The sequence below is a fragment of the Hyla sarda genome, unplaced genomic scaffold, assembly GCF_029499605.1.
Source record: "Hyla sarda isolate aHylSar1 unplaced genomic scaffold, aHylSar1.hap1 scaffold_148, whole genome shotgun sequence".
Classification (NCBI taxonomy): Eukaryota; Metazoa; Chordata; class Amphibia; order Anura; family Hylidae; genus Hyla; species Hyla sarda.
This window is the reverse complement of record NW_026608112.1, coordinates 66983-94769: the sequence shown is the minus strand read 5'-3', so window position 1 is coordinate 94769 and position 27787 is coordinate 66983. Positions and strand designations below refer to the sequence as shown.

General features: G+C 45.9%; 12 non-coding genes across 12 annotated transcripts; all 12 read left to right on the top strand.

The window, feature by feature from the left end:
* The first annotated feature begins 1400 nt into the window (after positions 1-1400).
* On the top strand, positions 1401-1591 carry LOC130308530 (U2 spliceosomal RNA). The gene has a single exon (XR_008857485.1). It is a non-coding gene; the product is annotated as a U2 spliceosomal RNA (small nuclear RNA).
* Positions 1592-3679: 2088 nt separating this feature from the next.
* On the top strand, positions 3680-3870 carry LOC130308457 (U2 spliceosomal RNA). The gene has a single exon (XR_008857434.1). It is a non-coding gene; the product is annotated as a U2 spliceosomal RNA (small nuclear RNA).
* A 2084-nt stretch (positions 3871-5954) lies between these two features.
* Positions 5955-6145, top strand: LOC130308528 (U2 spliceosomal RNA). Its single transcript, XR_008857483.1, has one exon. It is a non-coding gene; the product is annotated as a U2 spliceosomal RNA (small nuclear RNA).
* A 2085-nt stretch (positions 6146-8230) lies between these two features.
* Positions 8231-8421, top strand: LOC130308527 (U2 spliceosomal RNA). Its single transcript, XR_008857482.1, has one exon. It is a non-coding gene; the product is annotated as a U2 spliceosomal RNA (small nuclear RNA).
* Positions 8422-10509: 2088 nt separating this feature from the next.
* LOC130308526 (U2 spliceosomal RNA) lies at positions 10510-10700 on the top strand. Its single transcript, XR_008857481.1, has one exon. It is a non-coding gene; the product is annotated as a U2 spliceosomal RNA (small nuclear RNA).
* A 2089-nt stretch (positions 10701-12789) lies between these two features.
* Positions 12790-12980, top strand: LOC130308525 (U2 spliceosomal RNA). Its single transcript, XR_008857480.1, has one exon. It is a non-coding gene; the product is annotated as a U2 spliceosomal RNA (small nuclear RNA).
* A 2074-nt stretch (positions 12981-15054) lies between these two features.
* LOC130308458 (U2 spliceosomal RNA) lies at positions 15055-15245 on the top strand. Its single transcript, XR_008857435.1, has one exon. It is a non-coding gene; the product is annotated as a U2 spliceosomal RNA (small nuclear RNA).
* Positions 15246-17330: 2085 nt separating this feature from the next.
* LOC130308524 (U2 spliceosomal RNA) lies at positions 17331-17521 on the top strand. The gene has a single exon (XR_008857479.1). It is a non-coding gene; the product is annotated as a U2 spliceosomal RNA (small nuclear RNA).
* Positions 17522-19612: 2091 nt separating this feature from the next.
* On the top strand, positions 19613-19803 carry LOC130308523 (U2 spliceosomal RNA). Its single transcript, XR_008857478.1, has one exon. It is a non-coding gene; the product is annotated as a U2 spliceosomal RNA (small nuclear RNA).
* A 2095-nt stretch (positions 19804-21898) lies between these two features.
* Positions 21899-22089, top strand: LOC130308522 (U2 spliceosomal RNA). Its single transcript, XR_008857477.1, has one exon. It is a non-coding gene; the product is annotated as a U2 spliceosomal RNA (small nuclear RNA).
* A 2090-nt stretch (positions 22090-24179) lies between these two features.
* On the top strand, positions 24180-24370 carry LOC130308521 (U2 spliceosomal RNA). Its single transcript, XR_008857476.1, has one exon. It is a non-coding gene; the product is annotated as a U2 spliceosomal RNA (small nuclear RNA).
* A 2092-nt stretch (positions 24371-26462) lies between these two features.
* Positions 26463-26653, top strand: LOC130308520 (U2 spliceosomal RNA). Its single transcript, XR_008857475.1, has one exon. It is a non-coding gene; the product is annotated as a U2 spliceosomal RNA (small nuclear RNA).
* The last annotated feature ends 1134 nt before the right edge of the window (positions 26654-27787 follow it).

Genomic DNA, 27787 nt, shown 5'->3' with positions numbered 1-27787 from the left:
CCTTGCTAAATTCTGTGCACAGACTTTGAGATCTATACTTTAGACTGTATCTAAACCTGCTCCAACATGGACTGACATTCTGGCCTACTTTCAGCCGATGCGACTTGTCTGTCGCTGAACAGTCGCTTTTTATGTATTCAGCACCTATGTATAATGTTGTAAAAATGCTCTAGAAGCTAAAGTCGCAGAAATGTCACACATATTTGGCCTGCAACTTTCTGTGCGACAAATTCAGACAGGAAAAATCAGTATAAATCCTTAGAAAATTATCCCCCAGTGTCTCCATCTGCTGGCGGTATTGAATAAGCATTGCTGCACTGATGGGGTATGCATTAGACGAAAAAAAAGAAGAAAAAGAAGAATAATACGCCCAGAAAAGAGGCGAAAAGGAGAAAAACGTGAAAAAAAAGTAAGAGGAAGAGAAGGGAAAAAAAGGTGGAAATGGGTTTAAAAGTGATTTCGGCGGAGAAATATATATATATATATATATATATATATATATATATATATATATATATATATATATACGCGCACACACACACATATATATAAACGTATTCTCCGTTGAGATATTGCAGCCGCTGCTGTGTCCAGGCCCAGGAGCCTTAGCACTGTGCTGTGATGTCACTCAATACCACTGACATCACTAGGTGTAAACAACATCTCTCCTTTGCTGTGTATGTGACTATGGAGCTGTTTGGTGATGTTGTCTATTATGGCCTTCATAGAAGCAACAGGAGATTGTTGCATCCATCTAGAACCCTCAGAACTACAGTGCTATGATGTCACTCACTTCCACAGGCCTTGCAGAGTGTAAACAACAACAACCCAGCTTTGTTGTGTATGTAACCATAGGGATTTGTGATGTCACCTAGAACCTTCACAGCAGCGACAGCTTTATGAGGAGCATCAGCACTGCTCTGCCTGAGCAGAACCATCACCGCCATAGGTTGTCAAATAACCCGGGTTTAACCCACACAGGTAAGTCCAATGGGGTGCAGGCATGTCCTCTATGCTTACAGCTTCCCGTGGGTGTTGGTTTGATACCGTTTGGGGACAGCCAAGGAGGCATCTGCAGGCAACAAAGGTAGGTGTGTGCTTGTGTGTGTGTTTCCTATGCAGATCCTAAGCCCAGTGTCACATGCAAGTAGGAGGAGTAAGAAGGGTTCCTGGCAAATCCGGGTTATGGATTGCATTTAAAAAGGCCCCGTGGGAGTGCAATGGGCCCCTGTCTTGCTGCTTAGCAATAATGGTATGGGTTTAGGTTCTGCTGTGTGTACTGGTGGTTGACTGCCCCCCAGCCCAGAGTGTGCATGGAAAATTGTCTGGCAGCCTCCCTGACAGCAAGCAGTGATAGTGCCCATGAAGGGCACCTTGTTGGGCCCGCCCCTTTCACGGTTATCGCTTCTCGGCCTTTTGGCTAAGATCAAGTGTAGTATCTGTTCTTATCAGTTTAATATCTGATACGTCCCCTATCTGGGGACCATATATTAAATGGATTTTTGAGAACGGGGGCCGATTTCGAAGCTTGCTTCCGTCGCCCTATGCATTGACCCGATATGGCAGTATCTTCGGGTACAGTGCACCACCCCCTTACAGGGTTAAAAAGAAAGATTCCTACTTTCATTGCTACCTGCTTGCTGGCTAGCCAGCTAGCCAGCCCTGTGGGCCTTGCTGCTGCTGCAGCCAAAAAACAAAAGGTGGTGCTGCTGCTGCTTCTGCTGCTTCTGCTGCTTCTGCTTGTGTCTGGCCGCTGTTGGAGCGTCCAGGCACAGGACTTCTGCTGCTGCTGACTAAATGGCCTCCTTAATTGGATCATTTGAGTAGCCAGCACACCTGTGCAGGTAGGGCATGACATGATAGGCAGCTGCCTTGATAGCGGGTGGGTGCTGAATGTTCCTAATTGACAAAATAAGATTAATGCTTATGAAGAAATATAAAATCTCATCCCTTCCCCAATATCGCGCCACACCCCTACCCCTTAATTCCCTGGTTGAACTTGATGGACATATGTCTTTTTTCGACCGTACTAACTATGTAACTATGTAACATAACATGGGGGGGGGGGGTCTCCTGGCTGTTCACACAGGTGTGTCATTGCTGTACATTGACCATGCATTGCTTCTGTGGTATTGCAAAGGCAAAGACAAATGCTTCCAGCCATCCATTGCACTAATGGATTGGTCATCAGCTGGCTGTCTATGTCCCGCATCAATATAGACCAAAGTACAGAGGGTTAGGCTATGCTATTGTGCACCTACCTGATGCATCAGAAGGTGCGAGGCCCTTGCTAAATTCTGTGCACAGACTTTGAGATCTATACTTTAGACTGTATCTAAACCTGCTCCAACATGGACTGACATTCTGGCCTACTTTCAGCCGATGCGACTTGTCTGTCGCTGAACAGTCGCTTTTTATGTATTCAGCACCTATGTATAATGTTGTAAAAATGCTCTAGAAGCTAAAGTCGCAGAAATGTCACACATATTTGGCCTGCAACTTTCTGTGCGACAAATTCAGACAGGAAAAATCAGTATAAATCCTTAGAAAATTATCCCCCAGTGTCTCCATCTGCTGGCGGTATTGAATAAGCATTGCTGCACTGATGGGGTATGCATTAGACGAAAAAAAAGAAGAAAAAGAAGAATAATACGCCCAGAAAAGAGGCGAAAAGGAGAAAAACGTAAAAAAACGTGAAAAAAAAGTAAGAGGAAGAGAAGGGAAAAAAAGGTGGAAATGGGTTTAAAAGTGATTTCGGCGGAGAAATATATATATATATATATATATATATATATATATATATATACGCGCACACACACACATATATATAAACGTATTCTCCGTTGAGATATTGCAGCCGCTGCTGTGTCCAGGCCCAGGAGCCTTAGCACTGTGCTGTGATGTCACTCAATACCACTGACATCACTAGGTGTAAACAACATCTCTCCTTTGCTGTGTATGTGACTATGGAGCTGTTTGGTGATGTCGTCTATTATGGCTTTCATAGAAGCAACAGGAGATTGTTGCATCCATCTAGAACCCTCAGAACTACAGTGCTATGATGTCACTCACTTCCACAGGCCTTGCAGAGTGTAAACAACAACAACCCAGCTTTGTTGTGTATGTAACCATAGGGATTTGTGATGTCACCTAGAACCTTCACAGCAGCGACAGCTTTATGAGGAGCATCAGCACTGCTCTGCCTGAGCAGAACCATCACCGCCATAGGTTGTCAAATAACCCGGGTTTAACCCACACAGGTAAGTCCAATGGGGTGCAGGCATGTCCTCTATGCTTACAGCTTCCCGTGGGTGTTGGTTTGATACCGTTTGGGGACAGCCAAGGAGGCATCTGCAGGCAACAAAGGTAGGTGTGTGCTTGTGTGTGTGTTTCCTATGCAGATCCTAAGCCCAGTGTCACATGCAAGTAGGAGGAGTAAGAAGGGTTCCTGGCAAATCCGGGTTATGGATTGCATTTAAAAAGGCCCCGTGGGAGTGCAATGGGCCCCTGTCTTGCTGCTTAGCAATAATGGTATGGGTTTAGGTTCTGCTGTGTGTACTGGTGGTTGACTGCCCCCCAGCCCAGAGTGTGCATGGAAAATTGTCTGGCAGCCTCCCTGACAGCAAGCAGTGATAGTGCCCATGAAGGGCACCTTGTTGGGCCTGCCCCTTTCACGGTTATCGCTTCTCGGCCTTTTGGCTAAGATCAAGTGTAGTATCTGTTCTTATCAGTTTAATATCTGATACGTCCCCTATCTGGGGACCATATATTAAATGGATTTTTGAGAACGGGGGCCGATTTCGAAGCTTGCTTCTGTCGCCCTATGCATTGACCAGATATGGCAGTATCTTCGGGTACAGTGCACCACCCCCTTACAGGGTTAAAAAGAAAGATTCCTACTTTCATTGCTACCTGCTTGCTGGCTAGCCAGCTAGCCAGCCCTGTGGGCCTTGCTGCTGCTGCAGCCAAAAAACAAAAGGTGGTGCTGCTGCTGCTTCTGCTGCTTCTGCTTCTGCTTGTGTCTGGCCGCTGTTGGAGCGTCCAGGCACAGGACTTCTGCTGCTGCTGACTAAATGGCCTCCTTAATTGGATCATTTGAGTAGCCAGCACACCTGTGCAGGTAGGGCATGACATGATAGGCAGCTGCCTTGATAGCGGGTGGGTGCTGAATGTTCCTAATTGACAAAATAAGATTAATGCTTATGAAGAAATATAAAATCTCATCCCTTCCCCAATATCGCGCCACACCCCTACCCCTTAATTCCCTGGTTGAACTTGATGGACATATGTCTTTTTTCAACCGTACTAACTATGTAACTATGTAACATAACATGGGGGGGGGGGGGGGGTCTCCTGGCTGTTCACACAGGTGTGTCATTGCTGTACATTGACCATGCATTGCTTCTGTGGTATTGCAAAGGCAAAGACAAATGCTTCCAGCCATCCATTGCACTAATGGATTGGTCATCAGCTGGCTGTCTATGTCCCGCATCAATATAGACCAAAGTACAGAGGGTTGGCTATGCTATTGTGCACCTACCTGATGCATCAGAAGGTGCGAGGCCCTTGCTAAATTCTGTGCACAGACTTTGAGATCTATACTTTAGACTGTATCTAAACCTGCTCCAACATGGACTGACATTCTGGCCTACTTTCAGCCGATGCGACTTGTCTGTCGCTGAACAGTCGCTTTTTATGTATTCAGCACCTATGTCTAATGTTGTAAAAATGCTCTAGAAGCTAAAGTCGCAGAAATGTCACACATATTTGGCCTGCAACTTTCTGTGCGACAAATTCAGACAGGAAAAATCAGTATAAATCCTTAGAAAATTATCCCCCAGTGTCTCCATCTGCTGGCGGTATTGAATAAGCATTGCTGCACTGATGGGGTATGCATTAGACGAAAAAAAAGAAGAAAAAGAAGAATAATACGCCCAGAAAAGAGGCGAAAAGGAGAAAAACGTAAAAAAACGTGAAAAAAAAGTAAGAGGAAGAGAAGGGAAAAAAAGGTGGAAATGGGTTTAAAAGTGATTTCGGCGGAGAAATATATATATATATATATATATATATATATATATATACGCGCACACACACACATATATATAAACGTATTCTCCATTGAGATATTGCAGCCGCTGCTGTGTCCAGGCCCAGGAGCCTTAGCACTGTGCTGTGATGTCACTCAATACCACTGACATCACTAGGTGTAAACAACATCTCTCCTTTGCTGTGTATGTGACTATGGAGCTGTTTGGTGATGTCGTCTATTATGGCCTTCATAGAAGCAACAGGAGATTGTTGCATCCATCTAGAACCCTCAGAACTACAGTGCTATGATGTCACTCACTTCCACAGGCCTTGCAGAGTGTAAACAACAACAACCCAGCTTTGTTGTGTATGTAACCATAGGGATTTGTGATGTCACCTAGAACCTTCACAGCAGCGACAGCTTTATGAGGAGCATCAGCACTGCTCTGCCTGAGCAGAACCATCACCGCCATAGGTTGTCAAATAACCCGGGTTTAACCCACACAGGTAAGTCCAATGGGGTGCAGGCATGTCCTCTATGCTTACAGCTTCCCGTGGGTGTTGGTTTGATACCGTTTGGGGACAGCCAAGGAGGCATCTGCAGGCAACAAAGGTAGGTGTGTGCTTGTGTGTGTGTTTCCTATGCAGATCCTAAGCCCAGTGTCACATGCAAGTAGGAGGAGTAAGAAGGGTTCCTGGCAAATCCGGGTTATGGATTGCATTTAAAAAGGCCCCGTGGGAGTGCAATGGGCCCCTGTCTTGCTGCTTAGCAATAATGGTATGGGTTTAGGTTCTGCTGTGTGTACTGGTGGTTGACTGCCCCCCAGCCCAGAGTGTGCATGGAAAATTGTCTGGCAGCCTCCCTGACAGCAAGCAGTGATAGTGCCCATGAAGGGCACCTTGTTGGGCCCGCCCCTTTCACGGTTATCGCTTCTCGGCCTTTTGGCTAAGATCAAGTGTAGTATCTGTTCTTATCAGTTTAATATCTGATACGTCCCCTATCTGGGGACCATATATTAAATGGATTTTTGAGAACGGGGGCCGATTTCGAAGCTTGCTTCCGTCGCCCTATGCATTGACCCGATATGGCAGTATCTTCGGGTACAGTGCACCACCCCCTTACAGGGTTAAAAAGAAAGATTCCTACTTTCATTGCTACCTGCTTGCTGGCTAGCCAGCTAGCCAGCCCTGTGGGCCTTGCTGCTGCTGCAGCCAAAAAACAAAAGGTGGTGCTGCTGCTGCTTCTGCTGCTTCTGCTTCTGCTTGTGTCTGGCCGCTGTTGGAGCGTCCAGGCACAGGACTTCTGCTGCTGCTGACTAAATGGCCTCCTTAATTGGATCATTTGAGTAGCCAGCACACCTGTGCAGGTAGGGCATGACATGATAGGCAGCTGCCTTGATAGCGGGTGGGTGCTGAATGTTCCTAATTGACAAAATAAGATTAATGCTTATGAAGAAATATAAAATCTCATCCCTTCCCCAATATCGCGCCACACCCCTACCCCTTAATTCCCTGGTTGAACTTGATGGACATATGTCTTTTTTCGACCGTACTAACTATGTAACTTTGTAACATAACATGGGGGGGGGGGGGGTCTCCTGGCTGTTCACACAGGTGTGTCATTGCTGTACATTGACCATGCATTGCTTCTGTGGTATTGCAAAGGCAAAGACAAATGCTTCCAGCCATCCATTGCACTAATGGATTGGTCATCAGCTGGCTGTCTATGTCCCGCATCAATATAGACCAAAGTACAGAGGGTTAGGCTATGCTATTGTGCACCTACCTGATGCATCAGAAGGTGCGAGGCCCTTGCTAAATTCTGTGCACAGACTTTGAGATCTATACTTTAGACTGTATCTAAACCTGCTCCAACATGGACTGACATTCTGGCCTACTTTCAGCCGATGCGACTTGTCTGTCGCTGAACAGTCGCTTTTTATGTATTCAGCACCTATGTATAATGTTGTAAAAATGCTCTAGAAGCTAAAGTCGCAGAAATGTCACACATATTTGGCCTGCAACTTTCTGTGCGACAAATTCAGACAGGAAAAATCAGTATAAATCCTTAGAAAATTATCCCCCAGTGTCTCCATCTGCTGGCGGTATTGAATAAGCATTGCTGCACTGATGGGGTATGCATTAGACGAAAAAAAAGAAGAAAAAGAAGAATAATACGCCCAGAAAAGAGGCGAAAAGGAGAAAAACGTAAAAAAACGTGAAAAAAAAGTAAGAGGAAGAGAAGGGAAAAAAAGGTGGAAATGGGTTTAAAAGTGATTTCGGCGGAGAAATATATATATATATATATATATATATATATATATATATACGCGCACACACACACATATATATAAACGTATTCTCCGTTGAGATATTGCAGCCGCTGCTGTGTCCAGGCCCAGGAGCCTTAGCACTGTGCTGTGATGTCACTCAATACCACTGACATCACTAGGTGTAAACAACATCTCTCCTTTGCTGTGTATGTGACTATGGAGCTGTTTGGTGATGTCGTCTATTACGGCCTTCATAGAAGCAACAGGAGATTGTTGCATCCATCTAGAACCCTCAGAACTACAGTGCTATGATGTCACTCACTTCCACAGGCCTTGCAGAGTGTAAACAACAACAACCCAGCTTTGTTGTGTATGTAACCATAGGGATTTGTGATGTCACCTAGAACCTTCACAGCAGCGACAGCTTTATGAGGAGCATCAGCACTGCTCTGCCTGAGCAGAACCATCACCGCCATAGGTTGTCAAATAACCCGGGTTTAACCCACACAGGTAAGTCCAATGGGGTGCAGGCATGTCCTCTATGCTTACAGCTTCCCGTGGGTGTTGGTTTGATACCGTTTGGGGACAGCCAAGGAGGCATCTGCAGGCAACAAAGGTAGGTGTGTGCTTGTGTGTGTGTTTCCTATGCAGATCCTAAGCCCAGTGTCACATGCAAGTAGGAGGAGTAAGAAGGGTTCCTGGCAAATCCGGGTTATGGATTGCATTTAAAAAGGCCCCGTGGGAGTGCAATGGGCCCCTGTCTTGCTGCTTAGCAATAATGGTATGGGTTTAGGTTCTGCTGTGTGTACTGGTGGTTGACTGCCCCCCAGCCCAGAGTGTGCATGGAAAATTGTCTGGCAGCCTCCCTGACAGCAAGCAGTGATAGTGCCCATGAAGGGCACCTTGTTGGGCCCGCCCCTTTCACGGTTATCGCTTCTCGGCCTTTTGGCTAAGATCAAGTGTAGTATCTGTTCTTATCAGTTTAATATCTGATACGTCCCCTATCTGGGGACCATATATTAAATGGATTTTTGAGAACGGGGGCCGATTTCGAAGCTTGCTTCCGTCGCCCTATGCATTGACCCGATATGGCAGTATCTTCGGGTACAGTGCACCACCCCCTTACAGGGTTAAAAAGAAAGATTCCTACTTTCATTGCTACCTGCTTGCTGGCTAGCCAGCTAGCCAGCTTTGTGGGCCTTGCTGCTGCTGCAGCCAAAAAACAAAAGGTGGTGCTGCTGCTGCTTCTGCTGCTTCTGCTTCTGCTTGTGTCTGGCCGCTGTTGGAGCGTCCAGGCACAGGACTTCTGCTGCTGCTGACTAAATGGCCTCCTTAATTGGATCATTTGAGTAGCCAGCACACCTGTGCAGGTAGGGCATGACATGATAGGCAGCTGCCTTGATAGCGGGTGGGTGCTGAATGTTCCTAATTGACAAAATAAGATTAATGCTTATGAAGAAATATAAAATCTCATCCCTTCCCCAATATCGCGCCACACCCCTACCCCTTAATTCCCTGGTTGAACTTGATGGACATATGTCTTTTTTCGACCGTACTAACTATGTAACTATGTAACATAACATGGGGGGGGGTCTCCTGGCTGTTCACACAGGTGTGTCATTGCTGTACATTGACCATGCATTGCTTCTGTGGTATTGCAAAGGCAAAGACAAATGCTTCCAGCCATCCATTGCACTAATGGATTGGTCATCAGCTGGCTGTCTATGTCCCGCATCAATATAGACCAAAGTACAGAGGGTTAGGCTATGCTATTGTGCACCTACCTGATGCATCAGAAGGTGCGAGGCCCTTGCTAAATTCTGTGCACAGACTTTGAGATCTATACTTTAGACTGTATCTAAACCTGCTCCAACATGGACTGACATTCTGGCCTACTTTCAGCCGATGCGACTTGTCTGTCGCTGAACAGTCGCTTTTTATGTATTCAGCACCTATGTATAATGTTGTAAAAATGCTCTAGAAGCTAAAGTCGCAGAAATGTCACACATATTTGGCCTGCAACTTTCTGTGCGACAAATTCAGACAGGAAAAATCAGTATAAATCCTTAGAAAATTATCCCCCAGTGTCTCCATCTGCTGGCGGTATTGAATAAGCATTGCTGCACTGATGGGGTATGCATTAGACGAAAAAAAAGAAGAAAAAGAAGAATAATACGCCCAGAAAAGAGGCGAAAAGGAGAAAAACGTAAAAAAACGTGAAAAAAAAGTAAGAGGAAGAGAAGGGAAAAAAAGGTGGAAATGGGTTTAAAAGTGATTTCGGCGGAGAAATATATATATATATATATATATATATATATATATATATATATATACACGCGCACACACACACATATATATAAACGTATTCTCCGTTGAGATATTGCAGCCGCTGCTGTGTCCAGGCCCAGGAGCCTTAGCACTGTGCTGTGATGTCACTCAATACCACTGACATCACTAGGTGTAAACAACATCTCTCCTTTGCTGTGTATGTGACTATGGAGCTGTTTGGTGATGTCGTCTATTATGGCCTTCATAGAAGCAACAGGAGATTGTTGCATCCATCTAGAACCCTCAGAACTACAGTGCTATGATGTCACTCACTTCCACAGGCCTTGCAGAGTGTAAACAACAACAACCCAGCTTTGTTGTGTATGTAACCATAGGGATTTGTGATGTCACCTAGAACCTTCACAGCAGCGACAGCTTTATGAGGAGCATCAGCACTGCTCTGCCTGAGCAGAACCATCACCGCCATAGGTTGTCAAATAACCCGGGTTTAACCCACACAGGTAAGTCCAATGGGGTGCAGGCATGTCCTCTATGCTTACAGCTTCCCGTGGGTGTTGGTTTGATACCGTTTGGGGACAGCCAAGGAGGCATCTGCAGGCAACAAAGGTAGGTGTGTGCTTGTGTGTGTGTTTCCTATGCAGATCCTAAGCCCAGTGTCACATGCAAGTAGGAGGAGTAAGAAGGGTTCCTGGCAAATCCGGGTTATGGATTGCATTTAAAAAGGCCCCGTGGGAGTGCAATGGGCCCCTGTCTTGCTGCTTAGCAATAATGGTATGGGTTTAGGTTCTGCTGTGTGTACTGGTGGTTGACTGCCCCCCAGCCCAGAGTGTGCATGGAAAATTGTCTGGCAGCCTCCCTGACAGCAAGCAGTGATAGTGCCCATGAAGGGCACCTTGTTGGGCCCGCCCCTTTCACGGTTATCGCTTCTCGGCCTTTTGGCTAAGATCAAGTGTAGTATCTGTTCTTATCAGTTTAATATCTGATACGTCCCCTATCTGGGGACCATATATTAAATGGATTTTTGAGAACGGGGGCCGATTTCGAAGCTTGCTTCCGTCGCCCTATGCATTGACCCGATATGGCAGTATCTTCGGGTACAGTGCACCACCCCCTTACAGGGTTAAAAAGAAAGATTCCTACTTTCATTGCTACCTGCTTGCTGGCTAGCCAGCTAGCCAGCCCTGTGGGCCTTGCTGCTGCTGCAGCCAAAAAACAAAAGGTGGTGCTGCTGCTGCTTCTGCTGCTTCTGCTTCTGCTTGTGTCTGGCCGCTGTTGGAGCGTCCAGGCACAGGACTTCTGCTGCTGCTGACTAAATGGCCTCCTTAATTGGATCATTTGAGTAGCCAGCACACCTGTGCAGGTAGGGCATGACATGATAGGCAGCTGCCTTGATAGCGGGTGGGTGCTGAATGTTCCTAATTGACAAAATAAGATTAATGCTTATGAAGAAATATAAAATCTCATCCCTTCCCCAATATCGCGCCACACCCCTACCCCTTAATTCCCTGGTTGAACTTGATGGACATATGTCTTTTTTCGACCGTACTAACTATGTAACTATGTAACATAACATGGGGGGGGGGGGGGGTCTCCTGGCTGTTCACACAGGTGTGTCATTGCTGTACATTGACCATGCATTGCTTCTGTGGTATTGCAAAGGCAAAGACAAATGCTTCCAGCCATCCATTGCACTAATGGATTGGTCATCAGCTGGCTGTCTATGTCCCGCATCAATATAGACCAAAGTACAGAGGGTTAGGCTATGCTATTGTGCACCTACCTGATGCATCAGAAGGTGCGAGGCCCTTGCTAAATTCTGTGCACAGACTTTGAGATCTATACTTTAGACTGTATCTAAACCTGCTCCAACATGGACTGACATTCTGGCCTACTTTCAGCCGATGCGACTTGTCTGTCGCTGAACAGTCGCTTTTTATGTATTCAGCACCTATGTATAATGTTGTAAAAATGCTCTAGAAGCTAAAGTCGCAGAAATGTCACACATATTTGGCCTGCAACTTTCTGTGCGACAAATTCAGACAGGAAAAATCAGTATAAATCCTTAGAAAATTATTCCCCAGTGTCTCCATCTGCTGGCGGTATTGAATAAGCATTGCTGCACTGATGGGGTATGCATTAGACGAAAAAAAAGAAGAAAAAGAAGAATAATACGCCCAGAAAAGAGGCGAAAAGGAGAAAAACGTAAAAAAACGTGAAAAAAAAGTAAGAGGAAGAGAAGGGAAAAAAAGGTGGAAATGGGTTTAAAAGTGATTTCGGCGGAGAATATATATATATATATATATATATATATATATATATATATATATGCGCACACACACACATATATATAAACGTATTCTCCGTTGAGATATTGCAGCCGCTGCTGTGTCCAGGCCCAGGAGCCTTAGCACTGTGCTGTGATGTCACTCAATACCACTGACATCACTAGGTGTAAACAACATCTCTCCTTTGCTGTGTATGTGACTATGGAGCTGTTTGGTGATGTCGTCTATTATGGCCTTCATAGAAGCAACAGGAGATTGTTGCATCCATCTAGAACCCTCAGAACTACAGTGCTATGATGTCACTCACTTCCACAGGCCTTGCAGAGTGTAAACAACAACAACCCAGCTTTGTTGTGTATGTAACCATAGGGATTTGTGATGTCACCTAGAACCTTCACAGCAGCGACAGCTTTATGAGGAGCATCAGCACTGCTCTGCCTGAGCAGAACCATCACCGCCATAGGTTGTCAAATAACCCGGGTTTAACCCACACAGGTAAGTCCAATGGGGTGCAGGCATGTCCTCTATGCTTACAGCTTCCCGTGGGTGTTGGTTTGATACCGTTTGGGGACAGCCAAGGAGGCATCTGCAGGCAACAAAGGTAGGTGTGTGCTTGTGTGTGTGTTTCCTATGCAGATCCTAAGCCCAGTGTCACATGCAAGTAGGAGGAGTAAGAAGGGTTCCTGGCAAATCCGGGTTATGGATTGCATTTAAAAAGGCCCCGTGGGAGTGCAATGGGCCCCTGTCTTGCTGCTTAGCAATAATGGTATGGGTTTAGGTTCTGCTGTGTGTACTGGTGGTTGACTGCCCCCCAGCCCAGAGTGTGCATGGAAAATTGTCTGGCAGCCTCCCTGACAGCAAGCAGTGATAGTGCCCATGAAGGGCACCTTGTTGGGCCCGCCCCTTTCACGGTTATCGCTTCTCGGCCTTTTGGCTAAGATCAAGTGTAGTATCTGTTCTTATCAGTTTAATATCTGATACGTCCCCTATCTGGGGACCATATATTAAATGGATTTTTGAGAACGGGGGCCGATTTCGAAGCTTGCTTCCGTCGCCCTATGCATTGACCCGATATGGCAGTATCTTCGGGTACAGTGCACCACCCCCTTACAGGGTTAAAAAGAAAGATTCCTACTTTCATTGCTACCTGCTTGCTGGCTAGCCAGCTAGCCAGCCCTGTGGGCCTTGCTGCTGCTGCAGCCAAAAAACAAAAGGTGGTGCTGCTGCTGCTTCTGCTTCTGCTTGTGTCTGGCCGCTGTTGGAGCGTCCAGGCACAGGACTTCTGCTGCTGCTGACTAAATGGCCTCCTTAATTGGATCATTTGAGTAGCCAGCACACCTGTGCAGGTAGGGCATGACATGATAGGCAGCTGCCTTGATAGCGGGTGGGTGCTGAATGTTCCTAATTGACAAAATAAGATTAATGCTTATGAAGAAATATAAAATCTCATCCCTTCCCCAATATCGCGCCACACCCCTACCCCTTAATTCCCTGGTTGAACTTGATGGACATATGTCTTTTTTCGACCGTACTAACTATGTAACTATGTAACATAACATGGGGGGGGGGGGGTCTCCTGGCTGTTCACACAGGTGTGTCATTGCTGTACATTGACCATGCATTGCTTCTGTGGTATTGCAAAGGCAAAGACAAATGCTTCCAGCCATCCATTGCACTAATGGATTGGTCATCAGCTGGCTGTCTATGTCCCGCATCAATATAGACCAAAGTACAGAGGGTTAGGCTATGCTATTGTGCACCTACCTGATGCATCAGAAGGTGCGAGGCCCTTGCTAAATTCTGTGCACAGACTTTGAGATCTATACTTTAGACTGTATCTAAACCTGCTCCAACATGGACTGACATTCTGGCCTACTTTCAGCCGATGCGACTTGTCTGTCGCTGAACAGTCGCTTTTTATGTATTCAGCACCTATGTATAATGTTGTAAAAATGCTCTAGAAGCTAAAGTCGCAGAAATGTCACACATATTTGGCCTGCAACTTTCTGTGCGACAAATTCAGACAGGAAAAATCAGTATAAATCCTTAGAAAATTATCCCCCAGTGTCTCCATCTGCTGGCGGTATTGAATAAGCATTGCTGCACTGATGGGGTATGCATTAGACGAAAAAAAGAAGAAAAAGAAGAATAATACGCCCAGAAAAGAGGCGAAAAGGAGAAAAACGTAAAAAAACGTGAAAAAAAAGTAAGAGGAAGAGAAGGGAAAAAAAGGTGGAAATGGGTTTAAAAGTGATTTCGGCGGAGAAATATATATATATATATATATATATATATATATATATATACGCGCACACACACACATATATATAAACGTATTCTCCGTTGAGATATTGCAGCCGCTGCTGTGTCCAGGCCCAGGAGCCTTAGCACTGTGCTGTGATGTCACTCAATACCACTGACATCACTAGGTGTAAACAACATCTCTCCTTTGCTGTGTATGTGACTATGGAGCTGTTTGGTGATGTTGTCTATTATGGCCTTCATAGAAGCAACAGGAGATTGTTGCATCCATCTAGAACCCTCAGAACTACAGTGCTATGATGTCACTCACTTCCACAGGCCTTGCAGAGTGTAAACAACAACAACCCAGCTTTGTTGTGTATGTAACCATAGGGATTTGTGATGTCACCTAGAACCTTCACAGCAGCGACAGCTTTATGAGGAGCATCAGCACTGCTCTGCCTGAGCAGAACCATCACCGCCATAGGTTGTCAAATAACCCGGGTTTAACCCACACAGGTAAGTCCAATGGGGTGCAGGCATGTCCTCTATGCTTACAGCTTCCCGTGGGTGTTGGTTTGATACCGTTTGGGGACAGCCAAGGAGGCATCTGCAGGCAACAAAGGTAGGTGTGTGCTTGTGTGTGTGTTTCCTATGCAGATCCTAAGCCCAGTGTCACATGCAAGTAGGAGGAGTAAGAAGGGTTCCTGGCAAATCCGGGTTATGGATTGCATTTAAAAAGGCCCCGTGGGAGTGCAATGGGCCCCTGTTTTGCTGCTTAGCAATAATGGTATGGGTTTAGGTTCTGCTGTGTGTACTGGTGGTTGACTGCCCCCCAGCCCAGAGTGTGCATGGAAAATTGTCTGGCAGCCTCCCTGACAGCAAGCAGTGATAGTGCCCATGAAGGGCACCTTGTTGGGCCCGCCCCTTTCACGGTTATCGATTCTCGGCCTTTTGGCTAAGATCAAGTGTAGTATCTGTTCTTATCAGTTTAATATCTGATACGTCCCCTATCTGGGGACCATATATTAAATGGATTTTTGAGAACGGGGGCCGATTTCGAAGCTTGCTTCCGTCGCCCTATGCATTGACCCGATATGGCAGTATCTTCGGGTACAGTGCACCACCCCCTTACAGGGTTAAAAAGAAAGATTCCTACTTTCATTGCTACCTGCTTGCTGGCTAGCCAGCTAGCCAGCCCTGTGGGCCTTGCTGCTGCTGCAGCCAAAAAACAAAAGGTGGTGCTGCTGCTGCTTCTGCTGCTTCTGCTTCTGCTTGTGTCTGGCCGCTGTTGGAGCGTCCAGGCACAGGACTTCTGCTGCTGCTGACTAAATGGCCTCCTTAATTGGATCATTTGAGTAGCCAGCACACCTGTGCAGGTAGGGCATGACATGATAGGCAGCTGCCTTGATAGCGGGTGGGTGCTGAATGTTCCTAATTGACAAAATAAGATTAATGCTTATGAAGAAATATAAAATCTCATCCCTTCCCCAATATCGTGCCACACCCCTACCCCTTAATTCCCTGGTTGAACTTGATGGACATATGTCTTTTTTCGACCGTACTAACTATGTAACTATGTAACATAACATGGGGGGGGGGTCTCCTGGCTGTTCACACAGGTGTGTCATTGCTGTACATTGACCATGCATTGCTTCTGTGGTATTGCAAAGGCAAAGACAAATGCTTCCAGCCATCCATTGCACTAATGGATTGGTCATCAGCTGGCTGTCTATGTCCCGCATCAATATAGACCAAAGTACAGAGGGTTAGGCTATGCTATTGTGCACCTACCTGATGCATCAGAAGGTGCGAGGCCCTTGCTAAATTCTGTGCACAGACTTTGAGATCTATACTTTAGACTGTATCTAAACCTGCTCCAACATGGACTGACATTCTGGCCTACTTTCAGCCGATGCGACTTGTCTGTCGCTGAACAGTCGCTTTTTATGTATTCAGCACCTATGTATAATGTTGTAAAAATGCTCTAGAAGCTAAAGTCGCAGAAATGTCACACATATTTGGCCTGCAACTTTCTGTGCGACAAATTCAGACAGGAAAAATCAGTATAAATCCTTAGAAAATTATCCCCCAGTGTCTCCATCTGCTGGCGGTATTGAATAAGCATTGCTGCACTGATGGGGTATGCATTAGACGAAAAAAAAGAAGAAAAAGAAGAATAATACGCCCAGAAAAGAGGCGAAAAGGAGAAAAACGTAAAAAAACGTGAAAAAAAAGTAAGAGGAAGAGAAGGGAAAAAAAGGTGGAAATGGGTTTAAAAGTGATTTCGGCGGAGAAATATATATATATATATATATATATATATATATATATATATATACGCGCACACACACACATATATATAAACGTATTCTCCGTTGAGATATTGCAGCCGCTGCTGTGTCCAGGCCCAGGAGCCTTAGCACTGTGCTGTGATGTCACTCAATACCACTGACATCACTAGGTGTAAACAACATCTCTCCTTTGCTGTGTATGTGACTATGGAGCTGTTTGGTGATGTCGTCTATTATGGCCTTCATAGAAGCAACAGGAGATTGTTGCATCCATCTAGAACCCTCAGAACTACAGTGCTATGATGTCACTCACTTCCACAGGCCTTGCAGAGTGTAAACAACAACAACCCAGCTTTGTTGTGTATGTAACCATAGGGATTTGTGATGTCACCTAGAACCTTCACAGCAGCGACAGCTTTATGAGGAGCATCAGCACTGCTCTGCCTGAGCAGAACCATCACCGCCATAGGTTGTCAAATAACCCGGGTTTAACCCACACAGGTAAGTCCAATGGGGTGCAGGCATGTCCTCTATGCTTACAGCTTCCCGTGGGTGTTGGTTTGATACCGTTTGGGGACAGCCAAGGAGGCATCTGCAGGCAACAAAGGTAGGTGTGTGCTTGTGTGTGTGTTTCCTATGCAGATCCTAAGCCCAGTGTCACATGCAAGTAGGAGGAGTAAGAAGGGTTCCTGGCAAATCCGGGTTATGGATTGCATTTAAAAAGGCCCCGTGGGAGTGCAATGGGCCCCTGTCTTGCTGCTTAGCAATAATGGTATGGGTTTAGGTTCTGCTGTGTGTACTGGTGGTTGACTGCCCCCCAGCCCAGAGTGTGCATGGAAAATTGTCTGGCAGCCTCCCTGACAGCAAGCAGTGATAGTGCCCATGAAGGGCACCTTGTTGGGCCCGCCCCTTTCACGGTTATCGCTTCTCGGCCTTTTGGCTAAGATCAAGTGTAGTATCTGTTCTTATCAGTTTAATATCTGATACGTCCCCTATCTGGGGACCATATATTAAATGGATTTTTGAGAACGGGGGCCGATTTCGAAGCTTGCTTCCGTCGCCCTATGCATTGACCCGATATGGCAGTATCTTCGGGTACAGTGCACCACCCCCTTACAGGGTTAAAAAGAAAGATTCCTACTTTCATTGCTACCTGCTTGCTGGCTAGCCAGCTAGCCAGCCCTGTGGGCCTTGCTGCTGCTGCAGCCAAAAAACAAAAGGTGGTGCTGCTGCTGCTTCTGCTGCTTCTGCTTCTGCTTGTGTCTGGCCGCTGTTGGAGCGTCCAGGCACAGGACTTCTGCTGCTGCTGACTAAATGGCCTCCTTAATTGGATCATTTGAGTAGCCAGCACACCTGTGCAGGTAGGGCATGACATGATAGGCAGCTGCCTTGATAGCGGGTGGGTGCTGAATGTTCCTAATTGACAAAATAAGATTAATGCTTATGAAGAAATATAAAATCTCATCCCTTCCCCAATATCGCGCCACACCCCTACCCCTTAATTCCCTGGGAACTTGATGGACATATGTCTTTTTTCGACCGTACTAACTATGTAACTATGTAACATAACATGGGGGGGGGGGGGGTCTCCTGGCTGTTCACACAGGTGTGTCATTGCTGTACATTGACCATGCATTGCTTCTGTGGTATTGCAAAGGCAAAGACAAATGCTTCCAGCCATCCATTGCACTAATGGATTGGTCATCAGCTGGCTGTCTATGTCCCGCATCAATATAGACCAAAGTACAGAGGGTTAGGCTATGCTATTGTGCACCTACCTGATGCATCAGAAGGTGCGAGGCCCTTGCTAAATTCTGTGCACAGACTTTGAGATCTATACTTTAGACTGTATCTAAACCTGCTCCAACATGGACTGACATTCTGGCCTACTTTCAGCCGATGCGACTTGTCTGTCGCTGAACAGTCGCTTTTTATGTATTCAGCACCTATGTATAATGTTGTAAAAATGCTCTAGAAGCTAAAGTCGCAGAAATGTCACACATATTTGGCCTGCAACTTTCTGTGCGACAAATTCAGACAGGAAAAATCAGTATAAATCCTTAGAAAATTATCCCCCAGTGTCTCCATCTGCTGGCGGTATTGAATAAGCATTGCTGCACTGATGGGGTATGCATTAGACGAAAAAAAAGAAGAAAAAGAAGAATAATACGCCCAGAAAAGAGGCGAAAAGGAGAAAAACGTAAAAAAACGTGAAAAAAAAGTAAGAGGAAGAGAAGGGAAAAAAAGGTGGAAATGGGTTTAAAAGTGATTTCGGCGGAGAAATATATATATATATATATATATATATATATATATATATATATATATACGCGCACACACACACATATATATAAACGTATTCTCCGTTGAGATATTGCAGCCGCTGCTGTGTCCAGGCCCAGGAGCCTTAGCACTGTGCTGTGATGTCACTCAATACCACTGACATCACTAGGTGTAAACAACATCTCTCCTTTGCTGTGTATGTGACTATGGAGCTGTTTGGTGATGTCGTCTATTATGGCCTTCATAGAAGCAACAGGAGATTGTTGCATCCATCTAGAACCCTCAGAACTACAGTGCTATGATGTCACTCACTTCCACAGGCCTTGCAGAGTGTAAACAACAACAACCCAGCTTTGTTGTGTATGTAACCATAGGGATTTGTGATGTCACCTAGAACCTTCACAGCAGCGACAGCTTTATGAGGAGCATCAGCACTGCTCTGCCTGAGCAGAACCATCACCGCCATAGGTTGTCAAATAACCCGGGTTTAACCCACACAGGTAAGTCCAATGGGGTGCAGGCATGTCCTCTATGCTTACAGCTTCCCGTGGGTGTTGGTTTGATACCGTTTGGGGACAGCCAAGGAGGCATCTGCAGGCAACAAAGGTAGGTGTGTGCTTGTGTGTGTGTTTCCTATGCAGATCCTAAGCCCAGTGTCACATGCAAGTAGGAGGAGTAAGAAGGGTTCCTGGCAAATCCGGGTTATGGATTGCATTTAAAAAGGCCCCGTGGGAGTGCAATGGGCCCCTGTCTTGCTGCTTAGCAATAATGGTATGGGTTTAGGTTCTGCTGTGTGTACTGGTGGTTGACTGCCCCCCAGCCCAGAGTGTGCATGGAAAATTGTCTGGCAGCCTCCCTGACAGCAAGCAGTGATAGTGCCCATGAAGGGCACCTTGTTGGGCCCGCCCCTTTCACGGTTATCGCTTCTCGGCCTTTTGGCTAAGATCAAGTGTAGTATCTGTTCTTATCAGTTTAATATCTGATACGTCCCCTATCTGGGGACCATATATTAAATGGATTTTTGAGAACGGGGGCCGATTTCGAAGCTTGCTTCCGTCGCCCTATGCATTGACCCGATATGGCAGTATCTTCGGGTACAGTGCACCACCCCCTTACAGGGTTAAAAAGAAAGATTCCTACTTTCATTGCTACCTGCTTGCTGGCTAGCCAGCTAGCCAGCCCTGTGGGCCTTGCTGCTGCTGCAGCCAAAAAACAAAAGGTGGTGCTGCTGCTGCTTCTGCTGCTTCTGCTTCTGCTTGTGTCTGGCCGCTGTTGGAGCGTCCAGGCACAGGACTTCTGCTGCTGCTGACTAAATGGCCTCCTTAATTGGATCATTTGAGTAGCCAGCACACCTGTGCAGGTAGGGCATGACATGATAGGCAGCTGCCTTGATAGCGGGTGGGTGCTGAATGTTCCTAATTGACAAAATAAGATTAATGCTTATGAAGAAATATAAAATCTCATCCCTTCCCCAATATCGCGCCACACCCCTACCCCTTAATTCCCTGGTTGAACTTGATGGACATATGTCTTTTTTCGACCGTACTAACTATGTAACTATGTAACATAACATGGGGGGGGGGGGGGGGTCTCCTGGCTGTTCACACAGGTGTGTCATTGCTGTACATTGACCATGCATTGCTTCTGTGGTATTGCAAAGGCAAAGACAAATGCTTCCAGCCATCCATTGCACTAATGGATTGGTCATCAGCTGGCTGTCTATGTCCCGCATCAATATAGACCAAAGTACAGAGGGTTAGGCTATGCTATTGTGCACCTACCTGATGCATCAGAAGGTGCGAGGCCCTTGCTAAATTCTGTGCACAGACTTTGAGATCTATACTTTAGACTGTATCTAAACCTGCTCCAACATGGACTGACATTCTGGCCTACTTTCAGCCGATGCGACTTGTCTGTCGCTGAACAGTCGCTTTTTATGTATTCAGCACCTATGTATAATGTTGTAAAAATGCTCTAGAAGCTAAAGTCGCAGAAATGTCACACATATTTGGCCTGCAACTTTCTGTGCGACAAATTCAGACAGGAAAAATCAGTATAAATCCTTAGAAAATTATCCCCCAGTGTCTCCATCTGCTGGCGGTATTGAATAAGCATTGCTGCACTGATGGGGTATGCATTAGACGAAAAAAAAGAAGAAAAAGAAGAATAATACGCCCAGAAAAGAGGCGAAAAGGAGAAAAACGTAAAAAAACGTGAAAAAAAAGTAAGAGGAAGAGAAGGGAAAAAAAGGTGGAAATGGGTTTAAAAGTGATTTCGGCGGAGAAATATATATATATATATATATATATATATATATATATATATATATATACGCGCACACACACACATATATATAAACGTATTCTCGGTTGAGATATTGCAGCCGCTGCTGTGTCCAGGCCCAGGAGCCTTAGCACTGTGCTGTGATGTCACTCAATACCACTGACATCACTAGGTGTAAACAACATCTCTCCTTTGCTGTGTATGTGACTATGGAGCTGTTTGGTGATGTCGTCTATTATGGCCTTCATAGAAGCAACAGGAGATTGTTGCATCCATCTAGAACCCTCAGAACTACAGTGCTATGATGTCACTCACTTCCACAGGCCTTGCAGAGTGTAAACAACAACAACCCAGCTTTGTTGTGTATGTAACCATAGGGATTTGTGATGTCACCTAGAACCTTCACAGCAGCGACAGCTTTATGAGGAGCATCAGCACTGCTCTGCCTGAGCAGAACCATCACCGCCATAGGTTGTCAAATAACCCGGGTTTAACCCACACAGGTAAGTCCAATGGGGTGCAGGCATGTCCTCTATGCTTACAGCTTCCCGTGGGTGTTGGTTTGATACCGTTTGGGGACAGCCAAGGAGGCATCTGCAGGCAACAAAGGTAGGTGTGTGCTTGTGTGTGTGTTTCCTATGCAGATCCTAAGCCCAGTGTCACATGCAAGTAGGAGGAGTAAGAAGGGTTCCTGGCAAATCCGGGTTATGGATTGCATTTAAAAAGGCCCCGTGGGAGTGCAATGGGCCCCTGTCTTGCTGCTTAGCAATAATGGTATGGGTTTAGGTTCTGCTGTGTGTACTGGTGGTTGACTGCCCCCCAGCCCAGAGTGTGCATGGAAAATTGTCTGGCAGCCTCCCTGACAGCAAGCAGTGATAGTGCCCATGAAGGGCACCTTGTTGGGCCCGCCCCTTTCACGGTTATCGCTTCTCGGCCTTTTGGCTAAGATCAAGTGTAGTATCTGTTCTTATCAGTTTAATATCTGATACGTCCCCTATCTGGGGACCATATATTAAATGGATTTTTGAGAACGGGGGCCGATTTCGAAGCTTGCTTCCGTCGCCCTATGCATTGACCCGATATGGCAGTATCTTCGGGTACAGTGCACCACCCCCTTACAGGGTTAAAAAGAAAGATTCCTACTTTCATTGCTACCTGCTTGCTGGCTAGCCAGCTAGCCAGCCCTGTGGGCCTTGCTGCTGCTGCAGCCAAAAAACAAAAGGTGGTGCTGCTGCTGCTTCTGCTGCTTCTGCTTCTGCTTGTGTCTGGCCGCTGTTGGAGCGTCCAGGCACAGGACTTCTGCTGCTGCTGACTAAATGGCCTCCTTAATTGGATCATTTGAGTAGCCAGCACACCTGTGCAGGTAGGGCATGACATGATAGGCAGCTGCCTTGATAGCGGGTGGGTGCTGAATGTTCCTAATTGACAAAATAAGATTAATGCTTATGAAGAAATATAAAATCTCATCCCTTCCCCAATATCGCGCCACACCCCTACCCCTTAATTCCCTGGTTGAACTTGATGGACATATGTCTTTTTTCGACCGTACTAACTATGTAACTATGTAACATAACATGGGGGGGGGGGGGGTCTCCTGGCTGTTCACACAGGTGTGTCATTGCTGTACATTGACCATGCATTGCTTCTGTGGTATTGCAAAGGCAAAGACAAATGCTTCCAGCCATCCATTGCACTAATGGATTGGTCATCAGCTGGCTGTCTATGTCCCGCATCAATATAGACCAAAGTACAGAGGGTTAGGCTATGCTATTGTGCACCTACCTGATGCATCAGAAGGTGCGAGGCCCTTGCTAAATTCTGTGCACAGACTTTGAGATCTATACTTTAGACTGTATCTAAACCTGCTCCAACATGGACTGACATTCTGGCCTACTTTCAGCCGATGCGACTTGTCTGTCGCTGAACAGTCGCTTTTTATGTATTCAGCACCTATGTATAATGTTGTAAAAATGCTCTAGAAGCTAAAGTCGCAGAAATGTCACACATATTTGGCCTGCAACTTTCTGTGCGACAAATTCAGACAGGAAAAATCAGTATAAATCCTTAGAAAATTATCCCCCAGTGTCTCCATCTGCTGGCGGTATTGAATAAGCATTGCTGCACTGATGGGGTATGCATTAGACGAAAAAAAAGAAGAAAAAGAAGAATAATACGCCCAGAAAAGAGGCGAAAAGGAGAAAAACGTAAAAAAACGTGAAAAAAAAGTAAGAGGAAGAGAAGGGAAAAAAAGGTGGAAATGGGTTTAAAAGTGATTTCGGCGGAGAAATATATATATATATATATATATATATATATAGTATATATATATACGCGCACACACACACATATATATAAACGTATTCTCCGTTGAGATATTGCAGCCGCTGCTGTGTCCAGGCCCAGGAGCCTTAGCACTGTGCTGTGATGTCACTCAATACCACTGACATCACTAGGTGTAAACAACATCTCTCCTTTGCTGTGTATGTGACTATGGAGCTGTTTGGTGATGTCGTCTATTATGGCCTTCATAGAAGCAACAGGAGATTGTTGCATCCATCTAGAACCCTCAGAACTACAGTGCTATGATGTCACTCACTTCCACAGGCCTTGCAGAGTGTAAACAACAACAACCCAGCTTTGTTGTGTATGTAACCATAGGGATTTGTGATGTCACCTAGAACCTTCACAGCAGCGACAGCTTTATGAGGAGCATCAGCACTGCTCTGCCTGAGCAGAACCATCACCGCCATAGGTTGTCAAATAACCCGGGTTTAACCCACACAGGTAAGTCCAATGGGGTGCAGGCATGTCCTCTATGCTTACAGCTTCCCGTGGGTGTTGGTTTGATACCGTTTGGGGACAGCCAAGGAGGCATCTGCAGGCAACAAAGGTAGGTGTGTGCTTGTGTGTGTGTTTCCTATGCAGATCCTAAGCCCAGTGTCACATGCAAGTAGGAGGAGTAAGAAGGGTTCCTGGCAAATCCGGGTTATGGATTGCATTTAAAAAGGCCCCGTGGGAGTGCAATGGGCCCCTGTCTTGCTGCTTAGCAATAATGGTATGGGTTTAGGTTCTGCTGTGTGTACTGGTGGTTGACTGCCCCCCAGCCCAGAGTGTGCATGGAAAATTGTCTGGCAGCCTCCCTGACAGCAAGCAGTGATAGTGCCCATGAAGGGCACCTTGTTGGGCCCGCCCCTTTCACGGTTATCGCTTCTCGGCCTTTTGGCTAAGATCAAGTGTAGTATCTGTTCTTATCAGTTTAATATCTGATACGTCCCCTATCTGGGGACCATATATTAAATGGATTTTTGAGAACGGGGGCCGATTTCGAAGCTTGCTTCCGTCGCCCTATGCATTGACCCGATATGGCAGTATCTTCGGGTACAGTGCACCACCCCCTTACAGGGTTAAAAAGAAAGATTCCTACTTTCATTGCTACCTGCTTGCTGGCTAGCCAGCTAGCCAGCCCTGTGGGCCTTGCTGCTGCTGCAGCCAAAAAACAAAAGGTGGTGCTGCTGCTGCTTCTGCTGCTTCTGCTTCTGCTTGTGTCTGGCCGCTGTTGGAGCGTCCAGGCACAGGACTTCTGCTGCTGCTGACTAAATGGCCTCCTTAATTGGATCATTTGAGTAGCCAGCACACCTGTGCAGGTAGGGCATGACATGATAGGCAGCTGCCTTGATAGCGGGTGGGTGCTGAATGTTCCTAATTGACAAAATAAGATTAATGCTTATGAAGAAATATAAAATCTCATCCCTTCCCCAATATCGCGCCACACCCCTACCCCTTAATTCCCTGGTTGAACTTGATGGACATATGTCTTTTTTCGACCGTACTAACTATGTAACTATGTAACATAACATGGGGGGGGGGGGGGGGGGGTCTCCTGGCTGTTCACACAGGTGTGTCATTGCTGTACATTGACCATGCATTGCTTCTGTGGTATTGCAAAGGCAAAGACAAATGCTTCCAGCCATCCATTGCACTAATGGATTGGTCATCAGCTGGCTGTCTATGTCCCGCATCAATATAGACCAAAGTACAGAGGGTTAGGCTATGCTATTGTGCACCTACCTGATGCATCAGAAGGTGCGAGGCCCTTGCTAAATTCTGTGCACAGACTTTGAGATCTATACTTTAGACTGTATCTAAACCTGCTCCAACATGGACTGACATTCTGGCCTACTTTCAGCCGATGCGACTTGTCTGTCGCTGAACAGTCGCTTTTTATGTATTCAGCACCTATGTATAATGTTGTAAAAATGCTCTAGAAGCTAAAGTCGCAGAAATGTCACACATATTTGGCCTGCAACTTTCTGTGCGACAAATTCAGACAGGAAAAATCAGTATAAATCCTTAGAAAATTATCCCCCAGTGTCTCCATCTGCTGGCGGTATTGAATAAGCATTGCTGCACTGATGGGGTATGCATTAGACGAAAAAAAAGAAGAAAAAGAAGAATAATACGCCCAGAAAAGAGGCGAAAAGGAGAAAAACGTAAAAAAACGTGAAAAAAAAGTAAGAGGAAGAGAAGGGAAAAAAAGGTGGAAATGGGTTTAAAAGTGATTTCGGCGGAGAAATATATATATATATATATATATATATATATATATATATATATACGCGCACACACACATATATATAAACGTATTCTCGGTTGAGATATTGCAGCCGCTGCTGTGTCCAGGCCCAGGAGCCTTAGCACTGTGCTGTGATGTCACTCAATACCACTGACATCACTAGGTGTAAACAACATCTCTCCTTTGCTGTGTATGTGACTATGGAGCTGTTTGGTGATGTCGTCTATTATGGCCTTCATAGAAGCAACAGGAGATTGTTGCATCCATCTAGAACCCTCAGAACTACAGTGCTATGATGTCACTCACTTCCACAGGCCTTGCAGAGTGTAAACAACAACAACCCAGCTTTGTTGTGTATGTAACCATAGGGATTTGTGATGTCACCTAGAACCTTCACAGCAGCGACAGCTTTATGAGGAGCATCAGCACTGCTCTGCCTGAGCAGAACCATCACCGCCATAGGTTGTCAAATAACCCGGGTTTAACCCACACAGGTAAGTCCAATGGGGTGCAGGCATGTCCTCTATGCTTACAGCTTCCCGTGGGTGTTGGTTTGATACCGTTTGGGGACAGCCAAGGAGGCATCTGCAGGCAACAAAGGTAGGTGTGTGCTTGTGTGTGTGTTTCCTATGCAGATCCTAAGCCCAGTGTCACATGCAAGTAGGAGGAGTAAGAAGGGTTCCTGGCAAATCCGGGTTATGGATTGCATTTAAAAAGGCCCCGTGGGAGTGCAATGGGCCCCTGTCTTGCTGCTTAGCAATAATGGTATGGGTTTAGGTTCTGCTGTGTGTACTGGTGGTTGACTGCCCCCCAGCCCAGAGTGTGCATGGAAAATTGTCTGGCAGCCTCCGTGACAGCAAGCAGTGATAGTGCCCATGAAGGGCACCTTGTTGGGCCCGCCCCTTTCACGGTTATCGCTTCTCGGCCTTTTGGCTAAGATCAAGTGTAGTATCTGTTCTTATCAGTTTAATATCTGATACGTCCCCTATCTGGGGACCATATATTAAATGGATTTTTGAGAACGGGGGCCGATTTCGAAGCTTGCTTCCGTCGCCCTATGCATTGACCCGATATGGCAGTATCTTCGGGTACAGTGCACCACCCCCTTACAGGGTTAAAAAGAAAGATTCCTACTTTCATTGCTACCTGCTTGCTGGCTAGCCAGCTAGCCAGCCCTGTGGGCCTTGCTGCTGCTGCAGCCAAAAAACAAAAGGTGGTGCTGCTGCTACTTCTGCTGCTTCTGCTTCTGCTTGTGTCTGGCCGCTGTTGGAGCGTCCAGGCACAGGACTTCTGCTGCTGCTGACTAAATGGCCTTCTTAATTGGATCATTTGAGTAGCCAGCACACCTGTGCAGGTAGGGCATGACATGATAGGCAGCTGCCTTGATAGCGGGTGGGTGCTGAATGTTCCTAATTGACAAAATAAGATTAATGCTTATGAAGAAATATAAAATCTCATCCCTTCCCCAATATCGCGCCACACCCCTACCCCTTAATTCCCTGGTTGAACTTGATGGACATATGTCTTTTTTCGACCGTACTAACTATGTAACTATGTAACATAACATGGGGGGGGGGGGGGTCTCCTGGCTGTTCACACAGGTGTGTCATTGCTGTACATTGACCATGCATTGCTTCTGTGGTATTGCAAAGGCAAAGACAAATGCTTCCAGCCATCCATTGCACTAATGGATTGGTCATCAGCTGGCTGTCTATGTCCCGCATCAATATAGACCAAAGTACAGAGGGTTAGGCTATGCTATTGTGCACCTACCTGATGCATCAGAAGGTGCGAGGCCCTTGCTAAATTCTGTGCACAGACTTTGAGATCTATACTTTAGACTGTATCTAAACCTGCTCCAACATGGACTGACATTCTGGCCTACTTTCAGCCGATGCGACTTGTCTGTCGCTGAACAGTCGCTTTTTATGTATTCAGCACCTATGTATAATGTTGTAAAAATGCTCTAGAAGCTAAAGTCGCAGAAATGTCACACATATTTGGCCTGCAACTTTCTGTGCGACAAATTCAGACAGGAAAAATCAGTATAAATCCTTAGAAAATTATCCCCCAGTGTCTCCATCTGCTGGCGGTATTGAATAAGCATTGCTGCACTGATGGGGTATGCATTAGACGAAAAAAAAGAAGAAAAAGAAGAATAATACGCCCAGAAAAGAGGCGAAAAGGAGAAAAACGTAAAAAAACTTGAAAAAAAAGTAAGAGGAAGAGAAGGGAAAA